Genomic DNA, 19,454 nt, shown 5'->3' with positions numbered 1-19,454 from the left:
AAGAGGATTGGTATTAGTTCTTCTTTGAAAGTCAGGTAGAATTCTGCACTGAAACCATCTGGTCCTGGGCTTTTTTTAGTTGGGAGACTTTTGATGACTGTTTCTATTTCTTTAGGGGTTATTGGTCTATTTAAATGGTTTATCTGGTCTTGATTTAATTTTGGTATTTGGTATTTATCCAGAAAATTGTCCATTTCTTCCTGGTTTTCCATTTTTGTGGAGTACAGGTTTTTGAAGTATGATCTGATGATTCTCTGGATTTCCTCATTGTCTGTTGTTATGTCTCCCTTTTCATTTCTGATTTTGTGAATTTGGGTGTTCTCTCTTTGCCTTTTGGTTAATTTGGCTAGTGGTTTGTCTATCTTGTTGATTTTTTCAAAGAACCAACTCTTTGTTTCATTGATTTTTTGTATTGTTCTCTTGTTTTCTATTTCGTTGATTTCAGCCCTCAATTTGATTATTTCCTGGCGTCTATTTCTCCTGGGTGAGTTTGTTTCTTTTTGTTCTAGAGCTTTCAGTTGTGCTGTTAATTCATTGGTATGGGATTGCTCCATCTTCTTTATGTGTGCATTTAGAGCTATGAATTTTCCTCTTAGCACTGCTTTCATAGTGTCCCATAAGTTTGGGTATGTTGTACTTTCATTTTCATTGAATTCTAGGAACTCTTTAATTTCTGTCTTTATTTCTTCCTTGACCCATTGATGTTTCAGGTGGGTATTATTCGGTTTCCATGAGTTTGTGGGTTTTCTATAATTTTTGTTGTTATTGAGTTCTAACTTTAAGGCTTGGTGGTCTGATAAAATACAGGAGGTTATTCCAATTTTTTTGTATTTGTTGAGATTTGTTTTGTGTCCAAGCATGTGGTCAATTTTTGAGAAGGTTCCATGGGGTGCTGAGAAGAAGGTATATTCTTTTGGTTAGGATGGAATATTCTGTATATATCTATTAGGTCCATTTGAGTCATAACATCTGTTAGGTCCTTTATTTCTTTGTTAAGTTTCAGTCTGGTAGATCTATCTTTTGGTGAGAGTGGTGTGTTAAAATCTCCCACTACTAATGTGTGGGGTTTGATGTGCATTTTAAACTTTAGTAGTGTTTCTTTTATGAATGTGGGTGCTTTTGTATTTGGAGCATAAATGTTTAGAATCGAGACTTCATCTTGGTGGATTTTTCCTGTGATGAATATGTAATGTCCATCCTGGTCTCTTTTGATTGATTTTAGTTTGAAGTCTATTTTATTAGATATTAGGATAGCTACACCAGCTTGTTTCTTAGGTCCATTTGCTTGGAAAACCTTTTCCCAGCCCTTTACTCGGAGGCAGTGTCTGTCTTTGGAGTTAAGGTGTGTTTCTTGTATGCAGCATATGGATGGGTCCTGTTTTCTAATCCATTCTGTTAGTCTGTGTCTTTTTATAGATGAGTTGAGACCATTGATATTGATGGATATTAATGACCAGTGATTGTTAATTCCTGTTATTTTTTTGGTTGTGTTGTGTTGTCCTTCTGTGGTGTATGTTGGTGTAGGATTATCTATTGCTTGATTTTTCATGGATGTGTTTAGCTTCTTTGGGTTGAATTTTCCCTTCTAGTGCTTTCTGTAGGGCTGGGTTTGTGGACAGGTATTGATTAAATCTGGTTTTATCCTGGAATATTTTGTTTACTCCGCCTATGGTGATTAAGAGTTTTGCTGGGTATAATAGTCTGGGTTGGCATCCATGGTCTCTTAGTGTCTGCATGAGGTTTGTCCATGATCTTCTATCTTTCATAGTCTCTATTGAGTAGTCTGGTGTTATTCTGATGGGTTTGCCTTTATATGTTACTTGGTCCTTTTCCTTTGCAGCTCTTAATATTTTTTCTTTATTCTGTGTGTTTAGTGTTTTGATTATTATGTGGCGAGGGGACTTTTTTTTTGGATCCAGCCTATTCGGTGTTCTGTAAGCTTCTTGTATCTTCATAGGTATTTCTTTCTTTAGGTTAGGAAAGTTTTCTTCTATGATTTTGTTGAATATATTTTCTGTGCCTTTGAGTTGGTATTCTTCTCCTTCTTCTATCCCTATTATTCTTAGGTTTGGTCTTTTCATGGTGTCCCAAATTTCCTGGACGTTTTGTGTTAGGACTTTTTTGTCTTTATTGTTTTCTTTGACTGACGAATCTATTTTCTCTATCATGTCTTCAGTGTCAGAGATTCTCTGTTCCATCTCTTGCAATCGGTTGGTTATGCTTGTTTCTGTAGTTCCTGTTCGTTTTGTCAGGATTTCTATTTCCAGCATTCCCTCAGCATGTGTTTTCTTTATTGTGTCAAATTCATTTTTCAGATCTTGGAATGTTTCTTTCATCTGTTTAATTGCTTTTTCTTGGCTTTCTTTGATTTCTTCCCATTTTTTGTTCGTTTTTTCTTCCATTTCTTTAAGGGAGTTTTTTATTTCCTCTTTAATGGAGTTTTTCATTTCCTCTTTAAGGGAAGTTTTTATTTCCTCTTTAAGGGAGTTTTTTATTTCCTCTTTAAGGAAAGTTTTTATTTCCTCTTTAAGGTAGTTTTTCAATTCCTCTTTAAGGAAAGTTTTTATTTCCTCATTGAGGGAATGTTTTATTTCTTCTTTAAGGGCCTCTATCATCTTCTTAATGTCATTTTTTGTGTTTATTTCTTCTGTTTCTTCTGTCATGGTATGTTTAGGTCTTGCAGGTGTAGAATCACTAGGTTCTGATGTTGCCATATAGGTCTTTATGTTGTTGCCTGTATTTTTGCACTGGCGCCTACTCATCTCTTCCTCTGTGAGGTGCAGGTGGTGTCTGTGTCTGAGAGTGCCTCTCTTGTTCTAATTTTTAGTCTTGGTTTAGTAGGGGTTCTTGGTTAAGTTGGTGCTTTTGGGCTATTTCTTCAGGGGCAGCTGATTTCGATCGGTGAATTATATACATATGATTCTGGTGATCTGGTTTGGTGTCTGGGTAGCGCCTTCTTCTGTGTTCTCAGGTCACTTTTTGTTCATTTGTCAACTCCTCAGCTGATCTTGTTTCTTCAGACTTTAAACTGTAGGCATCTGAATCCTCTCCCAGATGGGTTTCAGCTGAGCAGGGTAGTCTCACCAACACCTCCAAGTTGTTGGGTTTCACAGGATCAGCAGCTGGGCCCTGGGTTGTCCTCAGACGGAGTGTTCAGATTCGTTCTGGTTCTGACCCACGGAGATAGCTTCTTCCCCAGATGTTGGGGTTAGGGGCGTCCCTGTTCCAAGCTGTGTCTGCTTGTCTCCGTCCCTGGGCCTGTTTACCTCTGCCGTCCGCCGCCGGGCCTGTATGTCCCTGTTAGCTGCCGCTGGGTCTGTCTGCCTCTGGGGGCCGCCACCGGGCCTGAATGTCCCTGTCGGCCGCTGCACGTCTACCTCAGCGGGCTGTCGCTGGGCCCGTCTTCCTCCACAGGCCGCCGCCACAGGCCTACCTGCGTCTGCTTGTCTTCGCCGCCGGGCCTGTCTACCTCTGTGGGCCGCCGCTGGGACGCCTCCGGGCCTGAATATCCCTGTAGGCTGTCGCCGCTGGGCCCGTCTACCTCAGCGGGCTGCTGCTGGGCCCGTCTACCTCCACAGGCCGCCGTCACAGGCCTACCTGCGTCTGCTTGTCTTCGCCGCCGGGCCTGTCTACCTCTGTGGACCGCCGCTGGGCCTGAATGTCTCTGCCGGCTGCCGCCGGGCCTGAATATCTCTGTCCCATAATTGAACTTATAATATTTTGTAATTGTATGAGCCAATCTTTCATAAGGAGTGTGTGTGTGTGTGTGTGTGTGTGTGTGTGTGTGTGTGTGTGTTTCTGTCTGTCTGTCTGTGTCTGTGTCTGTGTCTCTGTGTGTCTATGTCTGTGATCTATTTCTTTGGAGAAACTATTGGTTATGATTCTCTGAAGAAACTGAGCAAAAATATTGACACTGTATAAAAGCTGAATAACAAGGTAGTAGATAAGTACAGTAACTTCCTTTCCTGTATAAGGAATCCATTTGGATGGTTCCTTTAAATGACTCAGATATAGTTGGTTTCTTCACTGTAAATACACACGGCCTAGGAGATAAATTTGTTTTTATTTTGACAATATGCATAGTCCCTGATCTGGCACCAGGCTACAGTAAATCATAGTCAGTGAACAGCTTTTATCTCAGATGATATCTGGCTGGTTCAGGGTGGTGATAGTGCTCTGTGGACAAGAGTTCTGAGACTGAATTGGGGCACAGTGATCCAGATATCATCCGTTATCCATGTCTACGTGGAAACAACATGGGGAAGTGGTGGCTAAGACAGAAATGTGGCAATACAAGGTAGTATATCATCAAGTATATCATCAAAATATATTCATCAATAAATGCATAAAGATATTCTACATGATGTATTATCTGTATCATCTCTTACGTATAAATTGTGACATTTTTTTCTAAACTTGTCTTCATATGTCATTCAGAACCTTGAAGAAATAAGGACTACAGACTTAGCTCTGCTGACAGAGTACTTACCTAGTATGCATGAATTGTGGGTTCAATTTCCAGCACCACACAAGCTAAGTGTGGTGGTGCATGGCTATAATCTTAGCACTCAAGAGGCATAGGCAGGAGGATTGGAAGTTCAAAGTCATCCTCAAATATTTGGTAAGTTCAAGACCTGCCTGGGATACATGAAACCCATTCTCAAAATAAGAGGAATTGGTCTTATTTTTTTTTACATCTACCAGATATGCAGATCTTTGAGTCAGATTAGTTGAAAGCTGTAGAAGGTTTCCATTCTACACACACACACACACACACACACTCTAAAACAAGAAAATATTTTTTGTTTGTTTGTTTGCTTTTTTGTTTTGTTTTTTGTTTTTTCTTTCAAGACAGGATTTCCCTGTGTAATAGCCACAGCTGTCCTGAAACTCACTTTGTAGATCAGGCTGGCCTCAAACTCTCAGAGATCCCCCTGCCTCTACCTCCTGAGTGTTATGATTAAAGGCATGTGCCACCATGCCCAGCTAAGGAAGCACTATATATATATATTAGGAAGTTTCTCCAGTAGTAGATGTCTACATGACTTCTTTGAAAGGTCTTTAGTGTTGGTTACTCCTCTTCATAATCCCTCCTTCCCATTCCCATTTAGCCTCTCCTGTTCCTTTATTCCCGTTGGCCCTTTGAATCACTGTATTCTATCTCTCCACACTTGAAATCATCTCAAGGACCCCTTCTCATTTCCTGACTACCATGAGTATTCCAAATAGAGCAAACATTTGTGAGGGGTCAAAGCTAAAGTCCATGAATGAGAGAAAACATGTAACATTTTATTTCTGGGTCTGAATTGCCTCATTCAGAATGATTTTTTCCAGATCCATCTATTTACTTGTGAATTTCCTAATTTCATTTTTCTTTATAGCTGAATAATAATTGTGTACTACTTGCATTATTTATACATTAGTTGATGGGGCCTAAATGGGGTTACCCTATCATGGGCCAGCAATGTCCCACTAGACACTAGAGGTTAGCAAATAAAAATCACAGTGCCAGGAATAGGCTACTTCTTTTTTAGTTAGCCAGTGAGGCCTCCTGGACACACCAAACATTATAGGATATTGCCAGCATTCTTTGTTACCTTCCAGAACATAGTGGTAAGACCCTGTTGCTGAAAACACCACACATTTGAGTCATAGAACGTGAAGAAATCAAGCCAGTACTCACGTGGAAGTTCCCTCTGCACTGGCTAACTTTCATAGTGCTGGAAGGTGTTATGCATGATACCATAGTAGAAAACTAATTGTCAATCTTACTCAGCTGCAAACCCTGTGAGTATAATAACGCTGACCTAACAAGATATGACCACTGATGCGACAGTGGCAAAAGTGTCATGGGAGTAACCAGACACTTTCAGATTGAATTTAAGGCCTGCTCCACAAGACATAACTCACATTGAGTACCATATCCAAGGCCAAGAACCTACGACTAGACAGGTCATAGACACTACAGGAGAACTTACTATTATTATTCTGCCAAATGGACGTAGTACTAAACCAACTTCTGATGACATCATTATATCCACAGATTGGCGTATCTCTCATCCTACACAGACCAGCTTCTTTTGGGAGTAGATGGTAATTAACACAGAGAACAACAACTAACTGGTCAATGAGCAAAGAACAAGAGACTGTGAATTGTTCAACCCTAAATCTGTAACCCAACCCCTCTTCCAAAGTTTCAGTGATCTGTATCAGGCTTTCTTTTTCTTTTATTTTTTTCTTTTGTGAGGGGGAGGTCACCAACCAGCTCCCAAATCATGACACTGAAGCTTACCAGTTTTGAATGCTTGGTCCAGCTTAGGCTCATTTGGGGCTAGCTCTTCTAACTTAAACTAACCTGTTTCTCTTTGTCTACCTTTTGCCTCGGGGCTTTTTACCCTTCCTTCTGTACATCTTATTTTCAGTGCTTCTCATGTCTGCCTGGCCGGTGGCTGCCTGGTTTCTAGCCCCAGGCACGTCCCTCCCTTTCTCTCTCATTCTCTCCTCTCTCTTCTTTCATCTTTCTTCTCTCCTGAGCCTAGATTTCTCCTCCTGTTTATTTTCTCTCCCTGGCAGCCTCACCTATCCCTCTTCTGCCTAGTTGCTGGCCATTCAGGTCATTATTAGATCAATCAGGTGCCTCAGGCAGGCAAGGTGAAACAGCAACTCATCTTCACCTAATTAAACAAATGCAGCAGAAACAAGTGTAACACACCTTTATGCAGCTGAAGTAATATTCCGCAGCATAAACAAATGCAGCACATCTTTGCCTAGTTAAAATATTATTCGACAATAATGCTCATTGCAAAATAGGAAACAAAAAGACTGTAAGAACTACAGCTGGTGGGTTACTACAAGAAAACAGTTTTCCAGACACAGAGGGCAGCTGCACGCATGAACTCCCAGTACTGCGACAGCGCGCACAAGACCTGCATAAGCTCAAGCCACACAAAATCCCAACATGGAGAGGAGGGGTGAGCATGAAGCCTCACCCCTAGCTAAGAAGCTATCAGTAATCAACAGATGGAAGAGAGGGAGAACCATTTTTAAGAGTGTAGTCTCTTCTTTACTGAAATAATTAAAATGAATTACATCTGCCTCCCTCTCCTCTTTTCTCTCCTCCAACCCCTTCCATGTCCCGGCCCCCTCACTGCCTCCCAAACTCATGGCTTCTTTTTCTTTAATTTTTATTATATCATATATGTAGAAATACCTAAATGCAACATGCTGAATCCATTCCATGTTGTTTGTAAGTATATGACTTCAGAACTGGCCACATTGAACTAGATAAACAGTTAGGGGCTCCACCCTGGAGATCACTAGTCCTTCCTCTCTCAGCACCCCGAAGTTGTCTATAGTTCTCTGTCTAGGAGTGGTACCCTGTGAGAGTCCCTGTCTTCACAGCAGCATGGGCTTGACTAAATCTGAAGTGTTTGTAGATATTGACACCAGAATAACCCACAAATGTTTGGCTTTTTAAGTCTAAAGCTTAGGAAGAGATTACTTTCAAAAGATAAAATTTGAACTTATGAACATCGAGAAAATCACAGGTGTAGGCAGATTGGGTTATACAGAAGGGAGGGAAAAGGAGGCTTAGAAAAAATTCATTATGTATTTCATGTCAGCTAGGTTGTTCTACATATTGTACTTGAGATAATTTATATCAATAACTCTTGCATTCTAGAAAGCAAGAATGGAGCTGAGGAGACGGCTCGGTGGGTAGGTGAAGTTCTTGCTGCATAAACAAGAGAATCTGAGTTTGGATGCCCAAGAATCATGTAGAAAGCCAGGCCTAGTAGATGTACATATAACCAGTGCTGCAGGGTGAGTACAGGCAGGTCCTGGGAGGCCACTGTTCATCAAGTTCAGCTAAATGCTGAGGTCCCAGTTTGGTGAGAGACCCTAATTCAAAAAATTTAAAAAAAAAAAGATTAAGAAGCAATTAAGGGGATACCTCAACTTCAACCTCTGTCCCCACTTCATTTGTGACTTCATGGGAGAGACCTTATGTACATATGCATATAATACACAGACACTCACACACAAATGCCAAGCAAAAATTAAATATAAATATTATTTAACTAAATCATACTAAACTTCATTATTGTTGGGGAAAAATCATAGGCTACCAAAGTCCTACACAACTCTTATCTTTGGGAAGATAATTTGGGAGGGAAATAAATCTTTCCATTTAGAACTCATGTGTTTTGTTCCCTCCTTCTGGTAGTATTTATGGTTGAGTTATAAAAATCTGGAGCCTGAAAATCTACAAGTGCCAACCCAACTATGAGTTCTATCATGACTACATAATCAATGTCTGAACAGAGCTGAGAGAAGAGTTCCTTTCTCTACCATCCCTAGTCAGCTTCAAAAGCCAGAGGGTCTGTGTGAGATGGCCTTTTCTACAGCCCTTGGGTGCTCAAAGCATCACTCGAGGGGCCAGTACTGAAGGAAGGCTTTCAAACACGTCTGGGAACAAAGATGCATTTCCTTGCATCAAGATTCTTCACTAGAGCAACGGCTATGAATGGAGAATATCTTTCCTAAGGAAAGATAAACAACTAATCAGAACACTTAAGAAGGAGCATTCAAATTTTGTCACAGAGGCTGGAGTGATGACTCAGTGTGTCAGGTACTTGCTTTGTAGGCAGGAAGACCTGAGTTCAGTCACTCCAACCTAAAAACAACAAACAAGACAACAGAGACAAAACAGAGGTGGTGGTGCATACTTGTATTCCCAGTGCAGGGAAAGCAGACACAGGAGATCCTTGGGACCCACTGGCTAGCCAGCCCAGCCTAATTGGTGAGATCCCAGCCAGTGAGAGACTTTGTCACACACACAAATAAAGCAAGGTAGAAAGAACTGAGGGATGTGTCTTCTGGCTTCCACATGCAGGAGCACACATGCACATGTATACACACTGAGTCAGATAGATAGATAGATGATAGATGATAGATGATAGATAGATAGATAGATAGATAGATAGATAGATAGATAGATAGATACATACATACATACATACATACATACATACATAAGCATATATGTATATATATACTTATATACATATATAAGACTGTATATTTGTATAGACAGTCTTCTGTTTATACACATTCACATACTACACACACACTGTTTGAGAATCCAGAAAAAAAGCTGCAGTGTAAAGGCCAAGGCAAAACAGGAGAGAGAGAAGGTAGACGGAAAACTTCGTTCAATATTAGGAATGTTTTTGTCAGAGAGAGACAACCCTAGCCAGCCTTTTCACAGCTGGAACAAAGAGGCGCTTGTAACCACCCAGCACTCTGAGCTCACTATAAAAACCCTGCACAGTTCCAAGCCTGAGCATGGATAATTTCATGCCTGCTTTCCATATGCTGCTACTGTGCTGAGGGCTCCTTTGTCACACTTAGCAGGCAGCTCCCTGGTGCTGCCCATGTGTTTCCATTGTGCTGTCTGACAGAGCTTGTCTGCACATCAGCACAGACATGGTTACAAGCCCTGAGGGCTGAATGCAGTATCTAGATAGGAGAGCAAGGGCTGGGCAGCTAAGGAAAACCAGGCAGTGTGGGATCCAGGCGTCTAACCTCCCCCAGCCCCCAGCTCCCAGTTGTGACTACCTGTAGGCAATGGCTTGTACCCAAACAAGCTCTGTGCAGACCTGACCTTGGGTTTTGAAGCAATACTGTGAAGCATGGAACTGGCTGTCAGTCAATCCAAGTCTGAATCTTTCTGTTGACATGTGTGAGCTGAAATGATTGGAATCGGAACTCTGTATTTTTGTTCCCAAGAAGATGAATGATTCTTGCAACAAATACACTCAATAAGCAAGCAATTGCCATTAAATTCATATAGATTTCTATTAATAGGAAAATACAATAATTCTTCTGCCTCATAACTCTTTAGAAACCTGAAAAGCCTCTCCTTACCCCACCTCTAGAGGGTATCTGTTGGCTTGAATCATACCTGCCATTTACGCAAAGGGAAAAGACTTCTCAGACTCTCATTTTTCTAGACAATTCCTCATGGACGATGCTCATCATTACATCGCCTTCAAAGTGAGGAAGTTAATTTCCAAAATGAATAACCCACCTAACAGAAAGACACTTCACTTTCTCTTCCCTCAAGTTGGTGCTGACAAAGAGGCCCCGGCATGAAACACCATCATAACATTTTCAGGCACAGCCGTTCTGCTCTTAATGGGATTTGAAGAAAGACAGTTCAATCCTATGTGCTATCTGAAGGCTTGAAAGGAGTCTTTAATAATTAGAATACTCATTACCTGCCCCCTCCAGAAGTTCCCATTTTAATTTTCACTTGCCTTTTGTGTTAGAGGGAAGAAAAAAACACAAAGCGTCAGACAGATCAGACTAGCTCTCTTCGTAAGCAAGCTCTGTCTGTCACAATAATGACACCTCCTTAAATATATGTTGCCTTGTTCCCCCTAAACAAATAATGTTAATAAAAACCTGTTCATATCAGTGAGATTGAGTTCCCATAAACTTGCCTCTCCACTCAGTGAGTTCCTACCAATGCTTGGGATGTGTTCACAGATCTAAGCTCTTTATTGGCATCTACCTTTTAGGGAAGAAACTGTAACATAGAAAGCTGAAAATTCCAAAGGCAGAAACATACAATGCTGTCCTCACATCTGTTCCCTATTTTTCTCACTGCTGTGACCAATACCTCACAGGAAGCAATTTAAGGACCAGTGAGATGGTCCAGCAGGCAACGGCATTTGCAATACAAACCTGTACAGCAGATTTTGATTCTGTGATCCTATGAAAGATGGAAGGAGAGAATGAACTCCACAAAGTTGTTCACTGACTCCCACATGTGTGCCCACACACAGAAATCCAAGCACACACAGAATAAGAACCATTTAATTCAAAAATAAAAGCTAAACAGAAGCAATGTGTGTGAGAGAGAGAGAAAAAAAAAGAGAGAGAGACAGACAGACAGACAGACAGAGAGCACGTACGTGCGTGCATGGCACAAGCATGCTTATTTTGGATTGCAGTTTGAGAGAAGACAGTCCATCATGGCAGGCAATGCATGGTAGAAGGAACAGAAGGCTGATTGGCCAAATAGTGTCATGGGGCCGGACTATAAAAATCTCAAGGCCTACCCCCAGTGACCTATTTCTTTTAGCAAGGATCTACTTCATAAAGGTTCAACAACCTTCCCAAAGAGTGCCCCCAGGTGAGAGCAAAGTATTTAAATATATGAACCTCTGGGGGCACCTGACATTCAAACACCACCACTACTCACTTTAGTTTCATCACCATCCATTAAGTTCCTCCCTGTGTTGCACATTTTATCAAGTTAGTAAAGCAGGAGTAACTTGAACCAAAATATGGGTCTATGCGTAAAAGGTGAGAGATGGTCTTTGGAACAGAACTTGCAGTCTCACATGCAGCAATGTGTTCATAAGACCTGTGATGTCATGTACCAACACCAGAATAGCTGTTCCTGACTTTTATGATTCCCACAACTGTTCCTAGCCTACTAATTGAGGCTGTATTTTCAATAGTGTCTAATGCATGTCTCCCAGTTCCTGATGATCAATTTCTTCATAACCCCCACCCCCGTACTCTGAAGAATTCTGAAACATGCACATGCTCTGTATTATCTGCCTTCTTTTGTTTACATTTTTGACACATCTATTTCTTGTTAATAACCTTAGTTTTCTTTCATTGTTGTAAACTGTGACTTTAGATGGCATATCAACATGTATCCATTCTAATGTTGATAAATCAAGCTTGCTTTGAGTTTAGCATTACAGTCCTGCTATTACCTGTATTCTTGTGTCTTTGTCATATAAGCATAAACATGAACATTTCACCACATTTGTGGTATCTGTTGCTTCTTCATCTGTATCCTTCAATGACTTTTGCTCAAGTTGCACCCCAGATTCCAATTGTCCACACCTGAAGGACCAAAGTCCTTGCTGCCTACCTACCAAGAAAGCCAAAATACCTGGGGAAAGGACACTTGTTTTCCTACAACCCAGAGAAGGAAAACACAGTTGTGAGGTTACTCCTTTAGATGAGTCCAATATTCTTCTTCTGTCTCAGTTACTGGGCTTTCCCAAGAAGAAGCTGCAGGTGTCATGAGGGTCTCTAGGTTGATGTGGCTCTATTGATGGGCATCAATTCTACTTGTGATTTCCTTATCTTCTCCTCCACTGGTATTTACTGGGATAACTCCCATGAAGCAGATGCATTTAGAACTTCATCCAGGTAACTGCTTCCAAGAAATTCAAAGTAAAATGATTTATTCCTCTACTCAGTACTCTTTACATAGTGATGATTCTCCTGGTGCTGTGCTTGCCTGCTAGACACAAAGCCCTGAGTTCAATTCCCAATATGGCATTAAGTGTGATATAGCATACCTGCTATCCTAGCACTTGAGAGGTAGAAGAAAGAGGAGTAAAAGTTCAAGGTCACCTGCAGCTATATCCTGAGTTTAAGGCCAGTCTGGGCTACATGAGATCCTTACTAAAAATTGGTGATTACAGTATAAATCCTCAACTTACTAAACCTCAGCAGAATTAATAGCCACACAATATCTCAGATGCCTTAAAGAGTTGAGATGCATTTATTTCATTTGTGCCTCTTTCTTTTGTGATCATACTGTCGTATTTCAGATATACTTTAAACCCAATAATGTATTATTATACATTGTATAGTGCAAGTTAATTTAGAGTTGTCCACATGCTCAGCCTGTGAGGTCACTGGAAAAGTCAGAGCCCAGGACAGAGACAGAATACATGCTGCACAAAAATAAAGGAGGATATCCCCATTTCTTATTTACACATCCTACTCTGCCCTCTGGGCACTAAACTTACACCACTGTGTACAGTAGAAACATATTCTTCTATTTCCCATGGCTGGCCTGGGGAGGCAGCCTCATGTGTAAAGTACTTGATGTGCAAATGGAATGGTCTGAGTATGGATAACTAAAAAGAACCCATATAAAACCAGCTAGGGTGATGTGCATATGCAACCTGGGTCTTACAGGTGTGGAGCAGACAAAAGAAGACCCCAGGAGCTTGCTGGCTGAAACAAGGTCCAGGTTTAGTGAAAGGGCCTGTATCGGAAAATAAAGTGGAGGGCAATAGAGGAAGACACCTGACATTGATCTCTGACTTCCACACATGCCATCATAAGGAGCAAACCCATGCATATATGTGCATGCATGCGCGCGCGCACACACACACACACACACACACACACACACACACACACACACACACACACTTTCCCAATGCTCCCTCTTTTTTGGAAGATAATTATGTCACCCCAGGGAGAGATTTACATACATGGAGCTCTACAGGCCAAATTTCTCACAGGAAACAAACAAACGAAACACCAAGTGTCTGGTTAGCAGAAATTACCAACACCTACATTTATGTCCTGTCCTAGTGAGGGTTTCTATTGCTATGATGAAACGCCATGACCAAAAGCAAGTTGAGGAGGAAAGGCTTCCTTTGGCTTACACTCCCACATTGTAGTCCATCATTAAAGAAAGGCAGGACAGGAATTCAAAAAGCAGTGCAGGAACCTAGAGGGAGGAGCTGATGCCCAGTCCATTGGGTCTGCTTTTTTACAGAACCCAGGACCACCACCCCAGGAATAGCACCACCCATAATAAGCTGGCCCCTCCCCCATAAATCACTAAGAAAATGCCCTGTAGTCAGATCTCAAGAAGACATTTTCTCATGTGAGTTTCCCTTCTTTTAGATAGCTCTAGCTTGTGTCACGTTGACATAAAAATAGCTTGCACATGCCCAGACCCTTGCACTCTCCTGGGGTTGGGGAAGAGTCTGTAACTCCTTCTAGAACACAGGTCAGAGGCGTGGCAGAGTTTTCTTGACAAAAGTAGTTTGTCAAGTCACAGTTGGGGACAGTTTGAGGAGGGCTGAGAGAGGTCCTCACAGAGAGAGAGAGAGAGAGAGAGAGAGAGAGAGAGAGAGAGAGAGAGAGAGAGAGAGAGAGAGAGAGACTGGAGCTCTCTCCTTTCTCTAGGCTCATCTTCCTTTTATTGGATTTTTTTTTTTTTTTTTTTTTTTTTTTTGGTGAGCTGGCCCTTAGGATTGCAATGACAAAATATTTTAGACTTGCCATCATGTAAGAACAAATGGCTTTTAAAACATTTTCGTACTTTAGGGCATCACTGTAAGCCAAGAAAAAACATGAGAAACACAAGCTTTCTTTTTAAAAAGCCTTTCAGCTGGGCTTCTTACATCTAATCCCTCTCTTCATGTTTTTCTCTCCTATTGTCCCTTCAAAAAGTGAATTGTTTGGCAAGGCTGACACCTGTCACAGAGGTGACTGTGCCATAATTTTCCGTGTCTTATAAATCGGTCCATTTGCTCTCCCAGTAGCAAGGACGTTGGGTAAGTTGGAATTATTTTCGAGAGATTGGGGGCTGCCTGAAGCCACTTGACTTTCTTTATGCCCACGGCATCGCAAGCCAGTTCTGTTTGTTCCTACACTGTGAAGACACATTTGGAAGCTGCCACTGTCTGTGGCGTGTGACAGGATCTGGTCCAGCCAAAGTGGGGACTATATGGTCAGTTTTATGATGCTGTCAAGTAACAATACTACAGTTCCAGTGCAGATTTTAGCAAATGTAAAGAGCACCTTGGGATAAGAAGTGGTCTACATTAGGAGCTGGGGATGTGTGGCTCACTGAGGCTTGCCTAGCATATACAGAGCCCTGAGTCCCATCCCAAGCACTGCATAAACTGGCCACAGCAAGACTCAACCTATAATCCCTGAATTTAGAATAATAGAAGAAAATTAGTTTAAATTAAAGCATGTATATGTTCATTTTTAAGTATATGATAGCACATTGTACACATGGATCTCATATGGAAAAATTCCAACTGCATCTGTACATTTGCTCATACGTGCAAATGTTCTCTGTGAGAACATGAGAAATGTGAAGGTACAGTAGAAACAGCAGAAGCTAGGCTTTTTAAAGCTATATTTACTATGTAAAGCTTTGAACCTCATTCTAAGTACATGTGATTATCCATTAAAAAATGAATCAGTGAGGCTGGAGAGATGACTCAGTGGTTAAAAGTGCTTGCTTTTCTTTTTCTTTTTTTTTTAATAGGGGAGAGCGCGAACGCAGTCCCCCACTACCACAAATTATGCACTCGAGTTTCCTGCATTTGGGGAAATCACAGGGGTCAGCACATCCGGAGTGCAATGGGTAAGCCTCGCCCTGGGAAAACCACCTTCGAGATCATGGTATCTCCCCTGTCAGGTAAGTATGTGCTTGCTTTTCTTATCGAAGACTCAAGATCAGATCCCAGCACCCACATTGGCAGCTCCCAACTGCCTGTAACTTCAGGTCCATGGCATCCAATACCTTCTTCTGGACTCTGAGTGCACATATACTCACACAGACACCCATATGCATAAATAGTAAAAATAAATGAATAAATATGGCTGAGGATCAGATCAGTTGATAGACTGTTTGCCTAGTATGCATAGTGGTAGCAAATGCTTGAGATCTCAGCACTGAGTTAGAGTCAGGACAATGAGAAGTTTAAAGTCATCTAAAAATACATAGCAAGTTCAAGGCCATCCTGAACTACATGAAACTGGAGGAGAACAGTATCTTCTGGTCATGACAGGACTGTTTCACTCATGAACTCATGACAGGTGCTGCTGCCTTCACAAGACCTGCACGTGCTCAAGCAAGTTAATGATCTAGCATAAGCTTCCATGATTCTGGGAAGAGAGAGTCAATTCTCTTTAGGGGTATGGTTCCTGGTAAGCTGACCACACTCCAGTGAATGGCCCCATATCCAGAAGGAGGTGGGCAGCACAAATTGGAGTCAGTGAGTTATTAAATTTAGAAAAGAGGACACAAATTTGGGGAATAAATAGATGTGGTAAATATAGGAGGAGTTAAGGGGAGGAGTCCAGATGAAAATGCATTACAAGGAAGTCTCAAAAACTTTATAAAATTTACTAAAAGTAGTAAAATAATTATAACATACATAAATATAATTTAACATAAAATTTTTAAACCAATTTATGTCACTGGTTTTGAAGTGCAGACACATTCTGAAAATTTCTTACTGTGCAGATGAAAGCTCAAGACTCTGGGGCACGTGGGGACTGAACAAATGGAAGAGTGGAGGTTGCAGTGCTCTGGAGGAATGATGCTAAAAGATGGTACTGGTGCAGCATCCACTCCTTCATGAGAATGCTGACCTCAGAAGGAGGAACAAGGAGTTTGAGTACCTCACCAATGGGGTAAAGCACGATCAACATCAAGAAAAGTTCATGGACAAGTAAGGCGTTCATCCAGGTCAAATGCAGAAAACAAAGTACTCATGGGTGGGTGGCATTAAGAGCTCAGGAGGGAACTGATACACTTTCGGTTCCGTAGCTAAACACACTATAATAAATTCTCCATGTGAGCACCAAACACAATGATCTTTTTTCCTGAAATATTGCAATCATTGGTACTGATAGGTCCCCCAGCTGCCTAAAGCGCAGAAGATGGTGCTTGGATTTCAAATCATAAAGGTCAAGACTTGAATTCTAATTCTGCCACTTTATTTTTATTTTACTTCATTTTTAGTTAAGTGTGTATGTGAGCATCTATGTGTGGGTTCGTGCATGTGAGTGCAGTGTCCATGAAGGCCAGGAGAGGGCATCAGATCCTCTGGAGTTAGAGTGAGTGGCTTGAGTGGCTTGGGTCACCTTGCCAGTGTCTGTGAGTCACCTAATGCAGGTGCTTGGAATTGAGCTCAGGTCATTTGCAAGAGCACTGAGTCATCTCTCCAGTGCTGAGCTACTCTCTTGAGGGACAACTTTGGGGAGATGGCCTGATGCCTAAGAGCCTCAGTTTTCTAATCTGGAAAAATACACATACTGTAGCTACCTAGAATGATGACATGGACTGTATGTGTGTGTTTGCGTGTGCGTGCGTGCGTGTGTGTGTGTGTGTGTGTGTGTGTGTGTGTGTGTTTGCATGTGTGTGTGGGGAGGGGTCTCATCATTATGCTAGCATGTCAAAAGAAAACAATGAAAGGTGATTGTTGTATCTTTCATTACAACACATAAAAAGAGCCATGAGGGATGAGAACTATTTGAAAGTAATCTTTAATTTATCACCAATGGAAGAGATAAACTCATAGAGAATAAAATAAACTAGAACAAATGGCTAAGCATCGGCTACGCTTGTGAACATAAATGTGCCTTCTCTTGCTTTATGGAGCCCATGATTGTCTCTGATGGCTGGGTTATTCAGATAAATGCACCATGTTAAAGAGAAGGTCTATTCTATGGAAATCAATCATTAAAACACAAGCTAGATGTGACAGCAAGATGACAATTCTTTAATTTGATCTGTTTATCTCTTTGTCTACACTCCATTGGTCAAGGCTATGGCTCAGGTGAGCTTCATGGGTTGGAGATAGATTTCTGAAAGAGCCATGTCACCCTGAGCATCGATGAAATAACACAAGTAGAGTGGCTACAGTGTCTGAATGGTTTGGATGTGGAACTATGTTCTGTTCCTCATTATCTTCGACAGCCATGTGGAACAAGGGATAACACCAAGAACAGCATTAGACCCTACACTGCAAATGTGAAACTTCCTTATCAAGAAAGGAGTCAAAACCAGATAATGAAGCATAAATGGCCTGGGTGGAGCTCATCTGGATTGACCAGAAGAAGACTATGTTAGATACTTCTATACATGGAGTCAAGAACAGGCATGTACTTGATGCTCTGGACACAGATGAAGAAACAAGAAGCTAGCAGGGTAGCCAGCTGTTGGAGGAAATGTGAGGGTTAACTTTGCCAACCTACCACGATCTAGAACCACCTGGGGAAAGAGTCTCAGTGAGAGATTGTGCTGTGTTGGTCTGTGGGCATGTTTAATACAGTATTGTTTTAATTAAGTTAATTGATGTAGAAAGACCCAGCCCACTGTTTGTGGTATCATTCCCTAGGCAGAGGGTCTTGAGCTGCACAAGAGTAGAGAAATCAAGCTGAGGGCATGCATGCACTCACTCATTTCTCTCTGTTCTTGGCTCCTAGATGTGTTGTGACTAGCTGCATCAAACTCTTGCCTTGATTTTTCCACAGAAATGTACTATAATCTGAGATTATAAACTAGGTACGCCCTTCTTTCCCTATATTTCTTATTAATAAGAGAGCCTTGCCTCGTTCCTGATTTTGGTGGAATTGCTTTGAGTTTCTCTCCATTTAATTTGATGTTGGCTGTTGGCTTGCTGTAAATTGCCTTTATTATGTTTAGGTATGTTCCTTGTATTCCTGATCGCTCCAAGACTTTTATCATGAAGGGGTGTTGGATTTTGTCAAATGCCTTTTCTGCATCTAGTGAGATGATCATGTGTTTTTTTTCTTTGAGTTTGTTTATATGGTGTATTACATTGACGGACTTTTGTATGTTGAACTACCCTTGCATCCCTGGGATGAAGCCTACTTGATCATGGTGGATAATTGTTCTGATGTGTTCTTGGAGTCTGTTTGCCAGTATTTTATTGAGTATTTTTGCATCAATGTTCATGAGGGAGATCAGTCGAGAATTGTTGAAACCAAGGTTGGATAAAGCACAGGGACAAATAGCCAAACGAATGGAAACACATGAACTATGAACCAAAGGCTGAGGGACCCCCAACTGGATCAGGCCCTCTGAATAGGTGAGACAGTTGATTGGCTTGATCTGTTTGGGAGGCATCTAGGCAGTGGTACCAGGTCCTGGGTTCATTGCATGAGTTAGCTGTTTGAAACCTGGGACTTATGCAGGGACGTTTGGCTCAATCTGGGAGGAGGGGACTGGACCTGCCTGGACTGAGTCTATCAGGTCGATCTCAGTCCTCGGTGGAGGCCTTGCTCTGGAGGAGGTAGGAATGGGGGGGTGGGGTGGGGAGAAGGGGAGGGGAGCAGGAAGGGGGAGAACAAGGGAATCTGTGATGTAGAACTGAATAGTATTGTAAAATAAAATAATAATAATAATAATAATAATAATAATAATAATAATAATAATAATAATAAAACATCATTTGCCAAATGAAGGACTGAAGCATTTCCTTTGTGACATGTGAACCCTGGAGAATTTATTTTTTATGAATATGTTTTCAATAAATATATTTATAATAAAAAAGAGAGCATTTTATCGCAACAGAAATGGAACTAAAACAAAGCTCAGTTGATGGAGCATCTCATCTCATCTCCTGACTTTCTGATGGCTTCATCAGGGATTTCCTGGGGAGCTTCTTTCACAGGAAGAATATACTCATTCTGAGGAATAATCCTGCAGTGGAGAGGGAAACAAAACAAATCTGGCCCCCCTGAGATGATGACCCTCTGTGAGTAACCAGGTTGGTTTTTTATTGAGGAAGAAAGATACAGAGATATCTAGACTGGTGTCCCATGAGTCCCATGAAACACAA

At 41.3% G+C, this 19,454-nt stretch overlaps 1 non-coding gene across 1 annotated transcript; it reads right to left on the bottom strand.

Annotated features, from left to right (window-relative positions):
- Positions 1 to 15,121: 15,121 nt before the first annotated feature.
- Positions 15,122 to 15,285, bottom strand: LOC121821452 (U1 spliceosomal RNA). The gene has a single exon (XR_006062282.2). It is a non-coding gene; the product is annotated as a U1 spliceosomal RNA (small nuclear RNA).
- Positions 15,286 to 19,454: the final 4,169 nt, after the last annotated feature.

Source organism: Peromyscus maniculatus, chromosome 11, assembly GCF_049852395.1.
Source record: "Peromyscus maniculatus bairdii isolate BWxNUB_F1_BW_parent chromosome 11, HU_Pman_BW_mat_3.1, whole genome shotgun sequence".
Lineage (NCBI taxonomy): Eukaryota > Metazoa > Chordata > Mammalia > Rodentia > Cricetidae > Peromyscus > Peromyscus maniculatus.
Note: the sequence above shows the minus strand (reverse complement) of the source record. Positions and strands in the feature narration are given on the sequence as shown.